The 17258-nt window shown below is 43.0% G+C and overlaps 1 non-coding gene across 1 annotated transcript; it reads left to right on the plus strand.

The window, feature by feature from the left end:
- Positions 1–10800: 10800 nt before the first annotated feature.
- TRNAD-GUC (transfer RNA aspartic acid (anticodon GUC)) lies at positions 10801–10873 on the plus strand. Its single transcript has one exon. It is a non-coding gene; the product is annotated as a tRNA-Asp (tRNA).
- The last annotated feature ends 6385 nt before the right edge of the window (positions 10874–17258 follow it).

A 17258-nucleotide genomic window follows, 5' to 3' on the forward strand; every position in this document is an offset into this window, starting at 1 on the left:
CTGGGTGGGCCTGGGTCCTTGGTGTAGCTTCCACTCCCACACCTGTGCTCTACCCACCTCCCCTCCCCTCCTTTCCTCTCAATCTCTCTCTCTCTCTGCATCCACATGTGTTCTCTCACTCCTGGAGGGTTTCCACCTCACGAATTCTCATCTCAGCATCTGTTGCTGACCAGCTAATCTTCTCTGGGTTTCCCAATTCAAAGAAAAAAGAACCCTGTAGGGAGGGGTCTGAGAGCACTTCTGGTCACTTGGGTTCACCATCATTGTCCATCCTGTCTTTCGTTGCTGGCTTGCTCCTGGATAGATTGCCCTCTGCAGGCCAGGTGTCCATTTCAAGTGCTGTGTGACCTTGAGCCAAGTCCTTCACCCTCTCTGAGCCTCCGTTTATCCCACCTGCCAAATAGGGACATTAATGTCCATCTTACAGAATCGTGTGACCCACAGGAGTATAATCCTGGTACTGTGAATTCCTTGAGGTCAGGGACAATGTCTTACTCATGTCTAGACACTTAGATTCAGGTTCATGATAAGTGCTCTAAATATCTGTTGAGTTAAGTTATTTGTAAGTGGTTATGTATGTATCAGTTAAGAATGCTTTTTGCTATAAGACACAGCAAATCCTCTTTACAGAGGCATAGTCAAAAAGCAAGATTCTTCAGATCAGGCAACTGCTTGTTAGTTCAGCCACTTATATCCTTGTAAGCTTACCTGCCAAGTCTCTTGCTTATTGCCTTGTGATCACAAAATAGCTGCTGTGGCTCCAGACATTTGATTTGTGTTCAGCATGAAGGAGGAAAAGCCTCACATTTCCCTTTAAACCAGAAAAACAAAATCCTCCCTTAATTCCAGAAAAATTTCACATTTCACAGAGCTTTGTCAAATGTCTGCTAGGTTTCAGGGGAGGTTGGGAAAGCGAGTATTTAACTCTCCCAGCCTCTTTAAGAAGCAGCAAGGACCAAGGGCAAGAAATCCTATTGGTTTAGCCAACTGCAGTCTGCCCCAGTCCTGTTTCTTTTTCTATCCTCCTTCTGATGCGACTGTGGGATAGAGGAATTTTTTGAGCTAATCAGGATTGTGTCTGGAGTAGGAGGGGGAGAGAGAGAGAGTCAAGTACAGGATTCAGGGATTCAGGCCTGGGCACAGGAGGTTTGTGTTACAGCAAGCAAGGCCATCAGCTGGACTTGGGCTTCCAGGCTCCCTAATGAGGTGACTGGACAAGGTAGTGTCTGAGGGCCTCCTGGCTCGTGTGGTCGTTCATGTCATCACTGTGCGAAGGCTGGAGAGGAAGGAAGAACAGAGTGGGAACAGAGAGTTGAATTCAAATGTGTGTGTGTGTGTGTGTGTAGCTGCACATGCGTTTGCAGGCAGTGGGAACTGAAATGCTGATTGCAGCATCCCCTGCACCAGGCCAACCAGGACGGAAGTGAAAAAGCTGTGGGTTACTGTGTGTGTCAGTCCCCCAAGGCGGGCAGTACCCCCAGGTGGCAATAACTTCAGTTGGCAGCACTCCTAGGTGGGTAGTATACCCAGGTGGCAACACCTCCAGACAGACAGTACCCCCAGGCAGCAGTACCCCCAGGTGGACAGTAACCCCAAGCAGCAGCTCCCCCCAGGCAGATAGTACCTGGGCTTCAGAGATGGTGCCAGCTCCCTGGGTGGACAGACTGTGGGGCAGGGAAGGTAGTATGAACAGCCCTTCAATTTCTGTCCTGAAAGTCAGAGGTCTGGGACTCCTTCATCCCACGTCCTTCTTGGGAAGCACTTATCTATCAGTGACTCTAAAACAATAAGAACATCTACTCTTTCTTGAGCTTGTCTTTGTTTTCTGCTTTTCTAAAAGCTGGGTCCAGGCAGGGTTTGCCATCTTTTAAAGGAAGAAACTCTCTCTCACCCCAAGTGTGGGCTTAAATTATATTTTTAAGTTAGCTTTATTTTTTAATTATTATTTTTTTAGTTTGTGAGAATGATATAGGCTTATAAAGAAGTCACTCATTATAAAAAAATAAAAACTGAATTTCTGAATTTTTGCTGTTTTTCACTAACTTTGTACATTTCCTTGCTGTTCAAGAAAGAAGAGCTACAACTGCCTTCATTGTGAGATCTCTGCTCAAAACTAAAGTGTTTTGATTATAACATTTCTTAAATATACACAAATATAAAATTAAGTATACACTTCTTATGCTGATAGCTCTTAAAAACCAAAACAAATTTAGAAATCATATATGAACAACATTATAAAGTAAGTAAAATTCAAAATAACATTAATATAACATGAGAGATGATGGTGTTTTTCTGAGAATAAATAACAATCTACAGTATTACTGGGAGGCAGAAGACTTCACTTTTGCTTTTTGTTTTGTTTTTGACTTTGCTCAGCATACCTATACTTCTAAGGACAAAGGAATTGAAAACAACTCTTAAACTCTATGTAATAGTTTTAGTCCTCCAAGTAATACTAGAAATGCAATTTTAAAATTGATGCATATTGTAGAAGAAAGTAAATAAATACATACTAATTGGAACCAAGATTTTCAGTTTAAGGGGAAAATATACAAATATAAACTCAAAGAAGTTAAGGGGGAAAACCCTGTAATATTAAATTTGAATAGGAAATAGCAATAAGAACATATATATCTTTTTAAATGTGAGTTTTCTAGCTCAGCTCACTGAAGGGGCCCAGGAACAACCATATCTCAGTTACAATGAGCACACCTAGCATCCAGATTTTGGTTTCTAATACCATTTCCACTGAAAGCAATTGGAAATCTTGGAGGAGTGGCTGACTCCAGGGATGGAGAGAGAAAATACAAGGTGAGCTTGGAATATCTAATGCCAGAAAGAACTTTTGTGTTGGTAAATTTTATGTGTTAACTTGGCTAGGCTATGGTGCCCAGATGTTTGGTCAAATATGAGTCTAGATGTTGTTGTGAAAGTGTTTTGTAGATGTGATTACATCTATAATCAGCTGATTTTAAGTAAAGGAGTTTACTCTTGATAATGTGGGTCACCCTCATCCTATCAGTTAAAGGCCTTAAGAATAAAAACAGAGGCTTCCTGGAGGAGAAGGCATTCCACCTGACTGTAGCAGAAAAATCCTGTCTGAGTTTCTAGTCTGCTGGCCTACCCTACAGATTGTAAACTTGTCTGTCTGCACAATTATGTGACCCAATTCCTTAAAAGAAGCCACACACACACACACACACACACACACACATATGTTTATAAAACATATTTTTATTGGTTCTGTTTCTCAAGACAACTCTGACTGATACACCTTGAAAGACTAACAGGGACATATCAAAAAGACAAGAAACCAGCTAAAAGGGGCTCCCACTGGCCAAATCTGGGACAATTTGAGCATCTAAATAAATAAGGACTGAACTGATTAAAAACATTGAATGAATAAAAGACCATGAGTCCATAGCAATGTTTAAAAAGAAAGAGAAGAGAGAAAAAATCCCACCTCACTTACTGTCATCAATGACTCATACCAATTTCTGATTCTGGAAATAAAGAGAAAGAATTAAGCATTTATCCTATCGTTTTAGCTGGAAATGTAGAAGGAACGGTAGCGTTAAAAAAGCAATCATTTTGCAATCCCTGATGGAATAATTGATTTGGGAACGGATCATCAATGGAGACTAAAACTCCATTAGCTGAAAGTGTGCTAGATCGGGGTACTTGCGTGGTGCCAAACTACCACCCTGCCTCCCGTCTGCTAACTGCAAGATAAAAACACACCTTCACAGTGGGAGGAGCAGGCTGTCGCCACTTCAGTCAAGCAGTCCAACTGAGCATCTCTACCAGTGGGATCAGCTGACATTAGGTACCACCCATAGTGATGTGCTGTGAAGTACAGAGCATCGCCTGTCATGTGAGCCTGCCAAGGAGTGTTTAGACTCAGCGTCCAGTTTGTGAGAAGTCCAGGGAAGCAAGGCAAGCCAAACCCCGAGGAAACACAGTTCAGAATACGGGACATCCTATAAGACAAATGAGCTGGTTTCTTCAAACAGGCAATATCATATCCCCCCAAAAGACAGTGAGACTCAAATGTCCCAGCAGCAAGACCAAGACATGAATATTATTTGAATCCCATTTATGAACAAACAAACAAAACCCCCATGTAGATGTCTTTTCTTTCTGTTTGTTGTTTTTTAGGGGGAGATAATTCCATTTATTTATTTATTTATTTATTTATTTATTTATTTATTTATTTATTTATTCTAATGGAGGGACTGGAGATTGAACCCAGGACCTCGTGCATGCTAAGCACATGCTCTACCACTGTGCTATGTCCTCTCCACTAAACGTCTTTAAATGTACCTATATGTCTTTGTGGCAAGTGGTAAAATTAAGTTTAATTTAATACGGATTGGATGTTAGATGGATGAAATTAGATATACTATTGTTTAATTTCTCAGGCATGACAATGTTAGTGTAATTTAGGAGAATTCCTTATTCATTGGAGAGGCACTGAAGTTTCATGAAGGATTGAAGTGTCATGATGTCTGCAGCTAAATTTCAAAAGGTTCATATATATTACATGAAAATATATGTAATATATAAATTATATAGACATTATATATAATATATACATGGCTTATGTATACATTTGTATATATGATATACATTATATGTAGAGAATATATATATAATGTTTTTACTACATATATATGTGGCAAAGTGTTCACACTTCTTGCATTGAAGTGATGGGTATATGAGTGCTATGCCGTTCTTTCCACTTTTCTTTATGTTTGAAATTTCCCATTGAGAAAAGTCGGCAAAAGCTGTCAAATCAATAAAATCAAAATAACAGCATAACTGTAATGTGATGGAGGATGTTCCTGCTTTGCTTGCAGCCCTTGGAGGCCGGCTCTTGGCACTGTTTTACTTTCCGAGTGCTGCATGTCCAGAGAACTTGGTGTCGTGAGGCAACTCAATTCCCCAAATATTTTCTCTGCGCAAACTATTGTCAAACCTTTCTTTGGGAGCATTATGAAGTTGTGTGGACTACGACCAAGTGGAATTTATTCCAGGGGTGCAAGGCTGGCTCAGTATTAAAAAGAATCAATCAATGTAATCCATGGCATTAACAGTCTAAAGAAGAAAAATTATATGATTGTATCAGTTGATGCTGAGAAAGCATTTGACAAAATTCAGGACCCATTCACAATTTAAAAAAAAAAACAACTCAGAAAACTCAGGATAGGGGAAACTTCCTTAATTTGATAAGAAAAAAAAAAAAAACATCCAAAAGAAACTTGCAGGTAATATCATAGCCAATGGTGAAAGACCAATGTTTTCTTCCTAACATTGAGAGCAAGGCAAGGACATTAAAGCCGTATAGATTGAAGAACGTAGAAATAAAACGATCTCCATTTGTAAGTGACGTAATTGTGTGCATAGAAAATTCTGATGAAAGAGTCAAAAAGGATCTAAATAAATGGCGAGACACAGGGTGCTCATGGGTTAGAAGACCTCATGTGAAAAGATGTCAATTGTATTCAAATTGATATACAGTGCACTTCCTCTCAAAACCCAGCAAGAATAGATATAAACAAGATTATCCTGAATCTATATGGAAAGGTGAAAGAACTATGATGGCTATTTCATTTCAACATTTCAACCCCAACTATTCTGACACCAATGGATGTACTGAGGTATAATTCTGACTCTAACCCCCCAGGTTAGTGCAGACCCCGTAAATCAAAGGACATGGTCGCCAGCAAGACTGCTCCCACTTCAGATTCCAGCCACAAGTCGAGTCCCAGGACGCTGGCACTTCTGATGAACTGGGTGTATCTGGGGGTCCCCAAGACCACCTCAGGTTAGATAATTCACTAGAACAACCCACAGAACTCAGGAAAACGCTGTGCATATGATTACAATTTCATTGTAAAGAACACAAATCAGAAACAGTCAAATGAAGAGATACACGGAATAAGGTTTGGGGGAGGAAGGCAGAGCTTCTGTGCTCTCTCCTTGTGGAATCAGGTCACGTCAATGTGTTCACCAACCGGGAAGCTCCACTGCGCTTCAGTGTCCAGGGTTTTTATTAGGGTTTCATTATGTATTGAATCATTGGCCGTGTGATTGGACTCCGTCTCCCATTTCTCTCTGATTTCCCTGAGTTAAGAGGTTGGGCTGATGTGATGTGGCTCAAAGCCCCAGTTAATCACAAGGTTGATCTTTCTGGTGACCAGCCTCCACCTGGAGTCATTTCATCTCAGAGCATCCCTTACTTATTCCTGAGTAACAGAAATTCCTATTACTCTGGACATTCCAAAGGTTTCTTCTCTCTCCCAGGAACCAAGGACAGACGCCAGTCAAATCCTTTATTATGTAATAACAGCTAAAACAATTTTGAAAAAGAAGAAGAAGGTGGGAGGAGCCCCTCTATCTGCTGTTGTGACTTATGCTGTAGCCAGTGTTACAAACACGATGTATGGGCAAAGGAATAGACACATAGGTCAATGAACAAAGCAGAGAGCCCAGGAGGAGACCACACAAGTATGACCAATTAACTTTTGACAAAGGTACTAGGGCAATTCAGTGGAGGAAAGAGAGTCTTTTCAGGGCACAGTGCTGGAGCAATTGGATACCAATAGGCAATCCAACACCTCATATCGTTTATAAAAATTAACTAAAAATGGATTGTAGATTTAAACATAAAACTATAAACCTTTTAGAAGATGATATAGGGGAAAATCTTTGGGACCTAGGTTATGGTGAAGAGTTCTTCAATATGACACTAAGAGTGCAATTTCTGAGAGGAAAAAAATTGCGTAAATTGGACTTTAAAGTTAAGAGCCTTTGTTAAGACTTTGTTAAAAGATCCTGTGAAATGATGGAATACGATTCAGCAATGAAAAAGAATAAAATAATGAATGCCTTTTGTAGCAACATGTATGGACTTGGAGATCGTCATTATAAGTGAAGTAAGCCAGAAAAAGAAAGAAAAATATCATATGATATCATTCATATGTGGAATTTAAAAAAAAAGAAAGAAAAAGAAAAGACACTAATGAACTTATCTACAAAACAGAAACAGACTCGTAGATATAGTAAACAATCTTATGGTTACACAGAAAGGGGCGGGAAGGGATAAATTTGGGAGCTTGAGATTTGCAAATGATAACCACTATATATAAAAATAGATAAAAAACAAATTTCTTCTGTATAGCACAGGAAACTATATTCAATATCTTGTAATAACCTTTAATGAAAAAGAGTATGAAAATGAATATATGGATATATATGCATGACTGGAACATTGTGCTGTATACCAGAAATTGACACATTGTAGCTGACTATATGTCAATAAAAATAAATAAATATTAAAAAATTCAAAAAAATTCAAAAAAAAAAAAAGATCCTATGAAATGGATGACTATAAGCTGCAGACTGTGAGAAAATATTTGCAAACTGCCTGTCCAACAAAGGACAACTACCTAAAATAGACAAAGAGCTCTCAAAATGAAACAGTGAAAAAACAGGCAATCTAATTGGAAAATAGGACGACAAAAAAATACATTTCACTGAGGAGGATATACAGATTGCAAATAGGCACAGAAACTATGTTCAACATCTTTAGCCATCAGGGAAATGCAAATTAAGCCTGTGAAGGGTTATTACTATATACCTATCAGAATGGCTAAAATGAAAAATAACAACAACACCAAGTGCTGACAAGGATGTAAAGCAACAGAGACTCTTATTTGTCACTGGCGGGATGTACAATGATACAGCAACTCTGGAAAACAGTTTGTCAGGTCCTTAAAAACAGAACATACGCTTATCCCCAGATGTGGTAACTGCACTCCTGGGTCTAAACACTCTGGGATAAATAACAGAGAAATAAAAATTAGGCTCACATTAAAAACATGTACAAGATTGTTCATAAGTCTTATTTATAGTAGTCAAAAACTGGACTTAACCAAAATGTCCCTTAACATAGGTGAAGCCAAGTGTGGTACGTCCAACCACATCATAGAATACTTCTCAGTAACCCCAAGAGTAACTACAAGAAATGAACTATTGGTAGAGGGGAAAAGCCCATCTCCGAAAGGTCACATCTGCCACGATTCCATTTATATAACATTCTTGAAATGACAACATTATGGAATCAAAGAATGGATTAGTGATTGCCAGGGTGGGAGGGTGGTGGGGAGGGTGAGACTATTAAGAGAGAGCACCAGGGAGGTCTTTGTGGGCATCTTGACCGTGGTGGTAGTTCACATGAATCGACACGTATGATAAAATGACAAAGGGCAAAGCACATACATTGAACCAATATCAGATTCCTGGTTTTATATTGTATCATAGTTACGTAAGCTGTTACCAAAGGAAATGGGGTGGAGGGTACACGGGATCTGAATGGCCTTGTCACTTCCTGTGATTTGTCGTTATTTCAAAATCAAAAATGAAAGAAATGGGGGGAGGGTATAGCTCAGTAGTAGAGTGTGTGCTTAGCTTGCATGAGGTCCTGGGTTCAACCCCCAGTACCTCCGTTAAAAATAAATAAATAAACCTAATTACCTAACCCCCAATAAAATAGAAATAAAAATAAAAAAATCAAAGAAATAAAGGATGGCAAAATTAAAAAAAAAAACTTCTTTTAGGAAAAAATTATTAAGATGGAGTGTATCAGGGCCCACAGTCCCCATGTGAGAATCACGGGGTCGGGGCGGAGGGGCCGGGATTGAGGCCTTTTCTGTGCAGATACTGTCTGGTTGCCTGGCAGGTGCCCCGATGAAGTTAGCAGCGCTTGCCCCAGAGGAGCGCGCCATCAAGTCAAAGGGTACCGGTAATACGACATCCCTTGCCCCCTGCCTCCCACTCCCTGCTTCTCCCAAGCATCAGGTGCATCATGCATCAGGACTGTCGGGCACCGGGGATACGATGATGAATAACGTGGAGGCCTCCTCTCAGGACGGACAGAGAAGGCGCTGGAAGGAGAGCTGTGGGGTCTCGGAGCAAAGGCAATGGTCCAGCTGGCGGACCTGGGGAGACTTCCTGGATGGCGGAGTCTTGAACTGGGTCTAGGGAGATGAGCTGGAACCAGTGAGGCAAAGAAGGGGAGGCTGGTCAGACAGAGCGGAGAGCTCGGGCCACGGCATGGGGGTGAGGAGGGGCGGAAAGGGCTGGGCGTGTGGGCGGAGGCAGATGTACGGCCGCGGGCGGGGCCTCCGGGGCGGGGGGGGTCTATCTAAGGTATTTGTAATTTATGCTGCCGTCTCGGGGGAGGCAGTGAAGGGCAGGAGAACGGCATGATCAATCGATGAACATCTTAGAAAAAAATCTCCCTGGGCAGTGGGGAGGAGGCAGGTTGGAGGGGGAAGATCGGGGTCCAACCAAGAGGGCTAGGCACACGACGGAGCGGTGGTAGGGGCGGTTAGGAGGGGTGGGGGTGGGCCCTGAAGGAGGGCAGGCTGTGGGCGGGAGGAGGAGGAGAGGAGGAGGATTCGGGCGAGGCCGACTTGGGGGGCGTGGTTACTTAGCCGTGTAGATGCAGCGTAGATACGATGGTTCCAGAAGCCAGCCCAGGGCCCTCTCCAAGAATCCCTGGAACTCAGCTTCCTCTTGGCTGCCAGATTGTCCTCGCCTGGACCCTGGGGCAGGGTGGACCCAGCCCCGGACTACCTCACAGCTTTCTCTGACCTGCTGGGCCAAGAGCCTGCTCACTGCTTGGGAATGTCTTAGTTTCTGCAGATGACTTGCAAAAGTGTCGGGCTTTTGGAGTGGGTACCGCAGGGTGCTAGCTGCCGGGAACCCCACCCCCACCCCCATCCCCAAGAGCTGCAGCTGCAGGTCCAAGTCCACTTGGGGCAGGTGCTCTCCTCCAGTGGTGTCCACGTTTGTGTGGCTGCCAAGCCAATTCACAGTGTCTACCCTTGTTCGGGACGCTCTCCCACTGGTAGAAATTTGGGCCACAGGCAGCGCCTTTATGATGTTATAGATGAGCGTCTCCCTTGGGTACTTGTAGGGGACTCCCTGTCTTCCTCCCAGGCTGAGGACTCCTTGTAGGCAAGACGCTGCTTGATTCTACTTTGTGTGTCCCCGGTGTCCACGGCTGGCTGGCTCAGTGCTTGCCTAATGCTGGCTGGATGTTTCTCTCATGTCCCAGAACAGACCCACGATATGGGTGACACAGGACCCCAGACTGGAGAGAGGCCAGGGAGCACCCTGTGGTGTATAGAAGTGTCCAGAAGGCACATGTGAGAACCAGAGCTTTCTACGTCTGGAGAAATGGGAGTCCAGCCGGGGCGGGAGTGACCTGCTGGTGCAATAAGGTTTTGAGAAAGAAGAATAAAGGAAGTCGATTCTTTCCTGCACGGCCAGGACCATGGATTGTGATCTGTCCCCACTACCTTGGAATGCACATATTTTCAGCCACTTTTTTTTTTATTTAAGGAAGCATTGTTGTGTATTGAATCGGACATTGTCAGCTGTTTACTTGAAATGAACAAAAACTATTATTATGTTCTGTGTCCTCCTCTGTAAAATATAAAATGTGAGAAACATGATTTCATTGCAAGAGTGATGCTGGCCACCTGCACTCTGTGAATGTGCATCACTGTCTGTCCTGCCACACCCCTACACCCCAAGGTCCACCAGTTAGAGCTCAGCAGTGTCCTCAGTGCTCCCACCAGCTCCCTGGGTTGGGGAACTGGGCTGGGGTGGCAGAAGCTGGTTTTAGAAGCAATACAAGTCAGCAGGAGATAAGTGAATCACTCAAGGTCAGTGGCATAACCATAAGCCAATGCAGCATACTTCAGGTAGCAAATGTCAGTAAGGTGGGGAGGGTATAGCTCAGTGGTAGAGCACATGCTTGTCATGCATATGGTCCTGGGTTCAATCCCCACCACCTCCATTAAATAAATAAATAAATAAATAAATAAATAAATAAATAAATAAATAAATAACTACTTACCCCCCCCCCCAAAAGAGAGGAGGTGACAAGGGTGGGGCATATATGGAAAGACGAGGAGGCAGGTGACTTTGAACGAATGCAGCCTATCCACTGGTAAGACCTCAGCTCTGGTAGATCTCCACACTCTGGTGCTGAGCGCCTCCCTGAACTTGGGTAGATCATGCCCAGCGCCACACGCAGGGGTAACATCCAGCATCCATTGGCTGAGCACCTGATCTGTGCCCAGTCACGTGGAGGGGATCGGGGATCAGAGCTAACCAGACCCAGTCCCTGCCCCTCAGGAGCCTCAGTCGGAGGCTGTAGTTCTCAAACTGGGTATCACGTCCACTTAAAGGCAACCACAGTTCCATGCAAGGGGTGGTCACTTCTCAACTTGGAGTCTGAGCAAGAAATGATTCTTCCTCCCCAGAGGAACATAACCTCCTCTGCCAGCTCTGGTCGTCACCAAGGCCAAGAGGAGCACAGTGAATGCTAGCAGGAAGAGTGAAGAATTGACTCCCAGAGTGCCTTCTCCCCACTATTACAGAATGACTTTTTGTCGGGGATGCTAGGTGTGTGAGAAAGGCAAGCACAGGACTCTGGGGAATACAGAGGCGGGTCACCGAGCTTTGCCTGAGTTTGATGGGTGGAAGAAGGCTCTCTGGAGGATATGATGTGTGTGCTGGGTCTGAAGGATGAGGAGGGGTCGCCAGGCAGCCCGATGAGGAATGAGGGCAGGAGAGTTGGGTATGTGCGTATGTCCTCAGGAAGGATACATTCAAAGCCCCAGTGCATATTGGGCACTGAAGGGATGAGCTGGGCTCCTTCCACCCAGGTGTAGCCACAGGACTCTCTGGGGGTGAAACACGCAGATGGGCCCAAAGCAGAGGTAGGAGAAAAAGAGAAAGAAAAAGAAAAATTTGTCATGAGCAAAGGAGGAATCCGAATCAAGGGAAGATGTGGCTCTCGGCAGAATTCTGGTTGCTTCACATCTTCGTTAACATTTGGTGTTGTCAGTTTTTTCATTTTAGCTATTTTGGGGAGTGTGTAGTGTCCGCTCATTGTGGTATTAATTTGCATTTTCCTAAAGACTAATGAATTTTAGCATCTTCTCAGGTGGCTTATTGCCACTTTCTTTGGCGAAGGTTTTTTTCCCAGATCATTTACCTGTGTTTTGTTTTGTTTCCTTATTTTTCTTTCCTTTTTTTTTTTTTTAATGGATTGTTTGCCTTCTCCAGGAGTAGTTTTTATCCGAGGCGATCACTTTCTCATTGTCCTAATGGTATCTTTAGAAGAGCAGACTTTCTAAATTTTGAAGAAGTCCCATGTATCAATTTTTAACTGTGGATTAATACTCAAAATCTAGATAGACTAAAATTTAGAAATTAACTTATTTCACCAACTCATGCTTGGACATTTAGGCTGTTTCCAACTTTTCACTGTTTCTTTTGTAAGGAATGTCATTGTAATTGTGCTTTTAACTGTTTTAAACGATAGTCTCAGACGCATCTTAGGAGGCCAGTGTTCGTAAGGCTTTTGTTACATGCCCTGAAAATGCTTTCCTGAAGGGTGCCTCATATACTGTAAATGAAGCCCAGCTTCAAGGGACTGGCCAGTTCTCTTAGTATTCCTTCTGATGGCTGGCTAGTTTGTTTATAGATAAATGAAACTTTAGAAATGCTTAAAAACGTACGTGGGCAATCTTGTTGGGACATTTTGTTTTGTAAACCATTTTTTTTCCAAGATAAGACCAAGACAATGATCATAAATCTCCAGTGAGCGTTTCCAAAGGCTGGACTCTTGCTTCTAGAGGAACTCAGGCATGACTTATTGAAGGAGAGTGCAGGGCGAAGGGCTATTTGCTTTTCTGTACCCCTACTGACCCGTCTGTCAAGCTGGCAGAGGTCAGCCTCCTGTGCCTCAGCAGCAAAGAGGACCACAAACCAGATTAACTAAGAGACACTGTCCCTGATCTTCAGGACGGGATGGCAGAATAGTTAACTGCCATTTGCCAAAGTCACTAAGCACTGGGTTGGAAGCCAGGAGGTGAAGCCTAGCGACAGATCTCCATTCAGAAGATCCTTGGGGGGGGCGTGCCCTCCCATATATGCAAATGTCCCCTGCAAGATGACGGGACAGGCCTGGGAGAATGGACAGGCATTTGTCCTGAGGACCAGCCTGACCATAGGCTGTGAACTGCGTGCCCTTAGCTTCCTTTGCACTGTATTCTGCACTCCTACCCATTGACTCTGTATTCAGAAGTCGCGATTTGCCCAGGTTAGTCCTGCGTTAGGCCTAAGATCCCAGTGTAATTATTTTTCCCCTTTCACGCAAAACTATCCAAGTTTGGGCATTTTATATTAATTCAGATGGACCAGGTAGAGATGCACAAGAGAAACTCTAACTTGAAAGCACTTGTAGCATTAGGGATTCACCAGGGTTGCCTCTTAGAAGGACAGGTTTTGGGTAACTGTGTATTAGTCATGACAATTGTGAGTGACCTCAGATTGGCTTTAGAAAGAAAAAAAAAATGTGTTGGCTTGTTTAGCTGGATAGTGGGAGGTGGGGAGTGAGCAGGATTCTGGCATGACTGGAACCAGGCTCTACAATAATATTGTTATGTCTGTCTCTCTGTCTTTGTTTCTCTCTCTGTCCCCATCTCCCAATTCTCAACACTTGTCAGCTTCATTTTCTAGGCAGGATCCTAGACATATCTCCTTCTGGTTCTGCTACAGATTCTTCAGCGTCCTCCCTGTCTGTGTAAGAAGTGAAGCCTGCTGTTCCAGGAGGAAGGTTTGGAGCTAGTCCGTTCCCCACACTGGAGATGGCCAGGTGCTAAATGATCCGAGCCCAGGACCCACTGGCCGCATGCCTTTGGGTCGACCTGTCTTCTCCAAGTTTCTCCAAGTCTTCGTCTACAAGAGAATGGCAAGGGATTCTCCTGCTATCGAACACAGGATTACTCTGACAGTTGAAAGAGAATAAAACAAAAAGTCTTGCTTTGTAAAGGACAGGATGAGGTTGATAAGAGCCATGGTGCCAGCTCTGAGCCTCTTATTCAGTTCTTGAAGGACTGAAGAAAAGCTGGCGCAAAGCTCTTTTGTCTCCCTTTGCTCGTCTGACTTTTTCAGGGTTTTAAAAAAAAATCATTTCCTCAGACCTCATGGCTCTGACACGCAGGCCATCGGGCGCGGCACACGCTCGATCACACTGTGGTTTTCCAACCAGAGTCTCAGGGAACAGTTTCCTCCTTTCAGTCTGTATTTTGAATAGCATTTCCTTCTGATTACAAGAAGAGTGCATGAATGAAGTTTGGAAAATAAAAAAGAAGAGGGAAAAAAACCAAACCAAACCTAAGCCGAACTGCTTCACTCAGCGAGACTGACCACATTTGGATATCATTTGGCGTTCTCCTGTTGTACAATTTATTTTTATTTATTTAAAAAAAAATGAACTAATAGGCTTTTTTTTGGAAGGGGAGGTAATTAGGGTTTTATTTATTTACTTACTTAATTATTTTTATTGAAGTATAGTCAATTACAATGTGTCAATTTCTGGTGTGCAGCACAATGTCCTAGTCGTGCATATATATACATACATTTGTTTTCATATTCTTTTTTATTAAAGGTTATTCCAAGATATTGAATATAGCTCCCTGTGCTATATAGAAGAAATTTGTTTTTTATCTTTTTCAGTATATAGTGGTTAACATTTGCAAATCTCAAACTCCCAAATTTATCCCTTCCTACCCCCTTTCCCCCCGGAAAGGGGGAATTATTTATTTACTTTTAATGGAGGTACTGGGGATTGAACCTAGGACCTTGTGCATGCTAAGCATGTGCTCTACCACTGAGCTGTGCCCTCCCCACCCCCGCTGTATAATTTAATATCCTGCATTATTTCATTAACGCCCGTTACAGCAGTTCCTCATCCCAGACACATTAGGAGTGTTGTTTTGCTAAACATCTTATGTTCAGCTAGACTGGAGTTTAATCACTGTTGGTATCAGGCCTTGGGTATAGGCCAGGGGTTGGGCTGGATGGGCAGCCAGGTTGCTGTCAAGAGCGGGAGGGATGCAGAAGCTGGGAGGCCTGGGTCCTAAAAGTGCAGAAGGAAAGACACACCAATAGCACGTCGGATATTGTCTGCTCATCTGATGTCTGCTCATGGATTCCTGCCTCAGTATTTTCACAGGTACCAGGCTCCCCTCCTTGCCCTGTCAGTGCCTCCATCAGGTTGTCAACATCACTCCCTCAAAGGGCCTCCCACCTCTCCCAGCCCCAACCAGCCGTCCACACAGTGAACTCCAGAGGAAGGGGCTTCATCGCCCCACCGCTGGCAGAGCTGAGCCCAGGACAGTTACCTAGTAAGTGCTCAGAAACGTCTGGAGATTGAGGGAGTGCACAGACACGAATAGTAACAGCAACAAAAATAGCCAACACTCATGCTGTCAGTCTCGTACTATTATTATGTGATAAACATCTGTGTGACTAACGCTTTGCTAAAATTGTGAGTTATTTCCTGTACTTGGGATTGGAGAGTTGCAGAATATAGATATTTTGATGGTTCTTAATACACACTCCAAGATTGCTTTCCAGAAATTCTGTATCTGTAGTACGTGAGAGTATCCGTCTCTCTGATTTTAAGTAACATAATTGAAAAGACGATTTGCTGACTTGGTGAAAGTCAGGGCAAGAACGGTCTCTCATTGATTTAACAAACACTTTTTCTTTTTCTTTTTCTTTTTTTTCCTGCTGAAACAGAACTCTTAATATCCATGTCCTGATGATTTAAATCCCCAATTTTGTCAATTGTCCTTTTGTGCCATTTGTTCATTTATTTGTTGGAATATTAGCTTTTCTTATGAATTGTGAGAGTTCTATTTTATTTTCAAAAATGTTTCCCACTTTCTTCTACCTGTTAATTTTTAATGTCAACTTTCTTTTCAAAGTGGAAATAACTTAATTTTTTCCTGAAAAGTTTATGTTTTTCCATCATAAAAACAATGGACTATCTCAGTAAAAAGTCAGATACTATAAAAAACTATGAAGAAGAAAGTAAAAATCTCCTACATTTCTACCGTTTGGACTTATAATAACCTTTTGGAGAATTTCCTTCCAAATTTTCATCCTATGTGTTAATGGTATTTTTTGAGGTTTAAAAAATTTTTATTTTTCCATACCCTCAAACTAGCACTTTTTATTTCAATACGTTTTCCAATGGTTTTGTGCTTAGAAAAGTCTCTCCATTCCAGAGATCAGATAAAGAATTGCCTTCTCTAAAGAGATGTGTGTGTATTTTTTAGTTATGAAAGTAACACAGCATATTACAGAATATTTAGAAATCAAAGGGAAAAAAATCAGTCATAATGCCTTGACCTATTTCCTTGTGCCTGGTTCTTTTGGTCTTTGATCACGAGCATTTATATTTATTTTTGTGTGGTTGCAAAGTTAGTGCACGCACAATTTCCTGTCTTCTTTTCAGTCATAATTATACCTAAGTATTATTTTCATCATCACTGGCAAGTGATATTTTGAAACACCGCAGTCCAGCCAAGCAGAATCTCCCCGTTCCCTGGGGGCTGACTGTAATACGATTTGATTTCCTCCTTTTCTCCGAGGACTGCTGGAAGAAATTGCCCCTCGAAGATGGTTAGAAAAGTGCCAAACATAAAATTAGAAGGAGAGAGACCATGAGGTGAAAGCATGATGAGCTTTCAGGCGAAAGCTGTCTTAGAAACCCAGGCTGCATGGTTTAGGTTTTGCGTTTGTAACTCAGGAATCGGGCCCAAATTTATCGTAATAATTTTGACAGAGTGCTTTTCCTGGGAGGCAGTTTGGGGTATCAGCTGAGGGTTTCAGTGCAGGAGAGCCTGGGTCTGAATTTCTGCTTATCCCTTGTTCCCTTGTGATTTTCAGCAGCTGTAGAGCCTCGGTCTGTTTTCCTCCGAAACAGGAATAATGCTAGGCTAAGAAGACTGAGGTGCTGAGAGGCCTTGTAATAAACCGGGTGGAGTAGCCAGAGAGATTGGGGAGGAGCCTTCCCCGGGGAACCCAGGCTGAACCTTTTATTCCTGGGCCTCAGTTTCTCCATGTGTATGGGGGTCTTGGTGTAAGAGCCTCCCTGCTCCTCCCAGGGACTTCTGCCCTCACTCCTCCGGGGCGCTGGACACATCTGGGCCCCCTCAGCATGGCCTCCAGGGCTCCCCTCTCCAGCCAACTCAGCCCACATCCCTGAGGAAACTTCCAGGGACATACCCTGTCCTCTAGGGCAGTGCTGTGGCATCCTTGGGGAGGGGTGTGGGTGGTATGAGTAGACCCAGTGGACATTTATTAGTTTCAAACCA

This window comes from Camelus dromedarius, chromosome 4, assembly GCF_036321535.1.
Source record: "Camelus dromedarius isolate mCamDro1 chromosome 4, mCamDro1.pat, whole genome shotgun sequence".
NCBI classification, from domain to species: Eukaryota; Metazoa; Chordata; class Mammalia; order Artiodactyla; family Camelidae; genus Camelus; species Camelus dromedarius.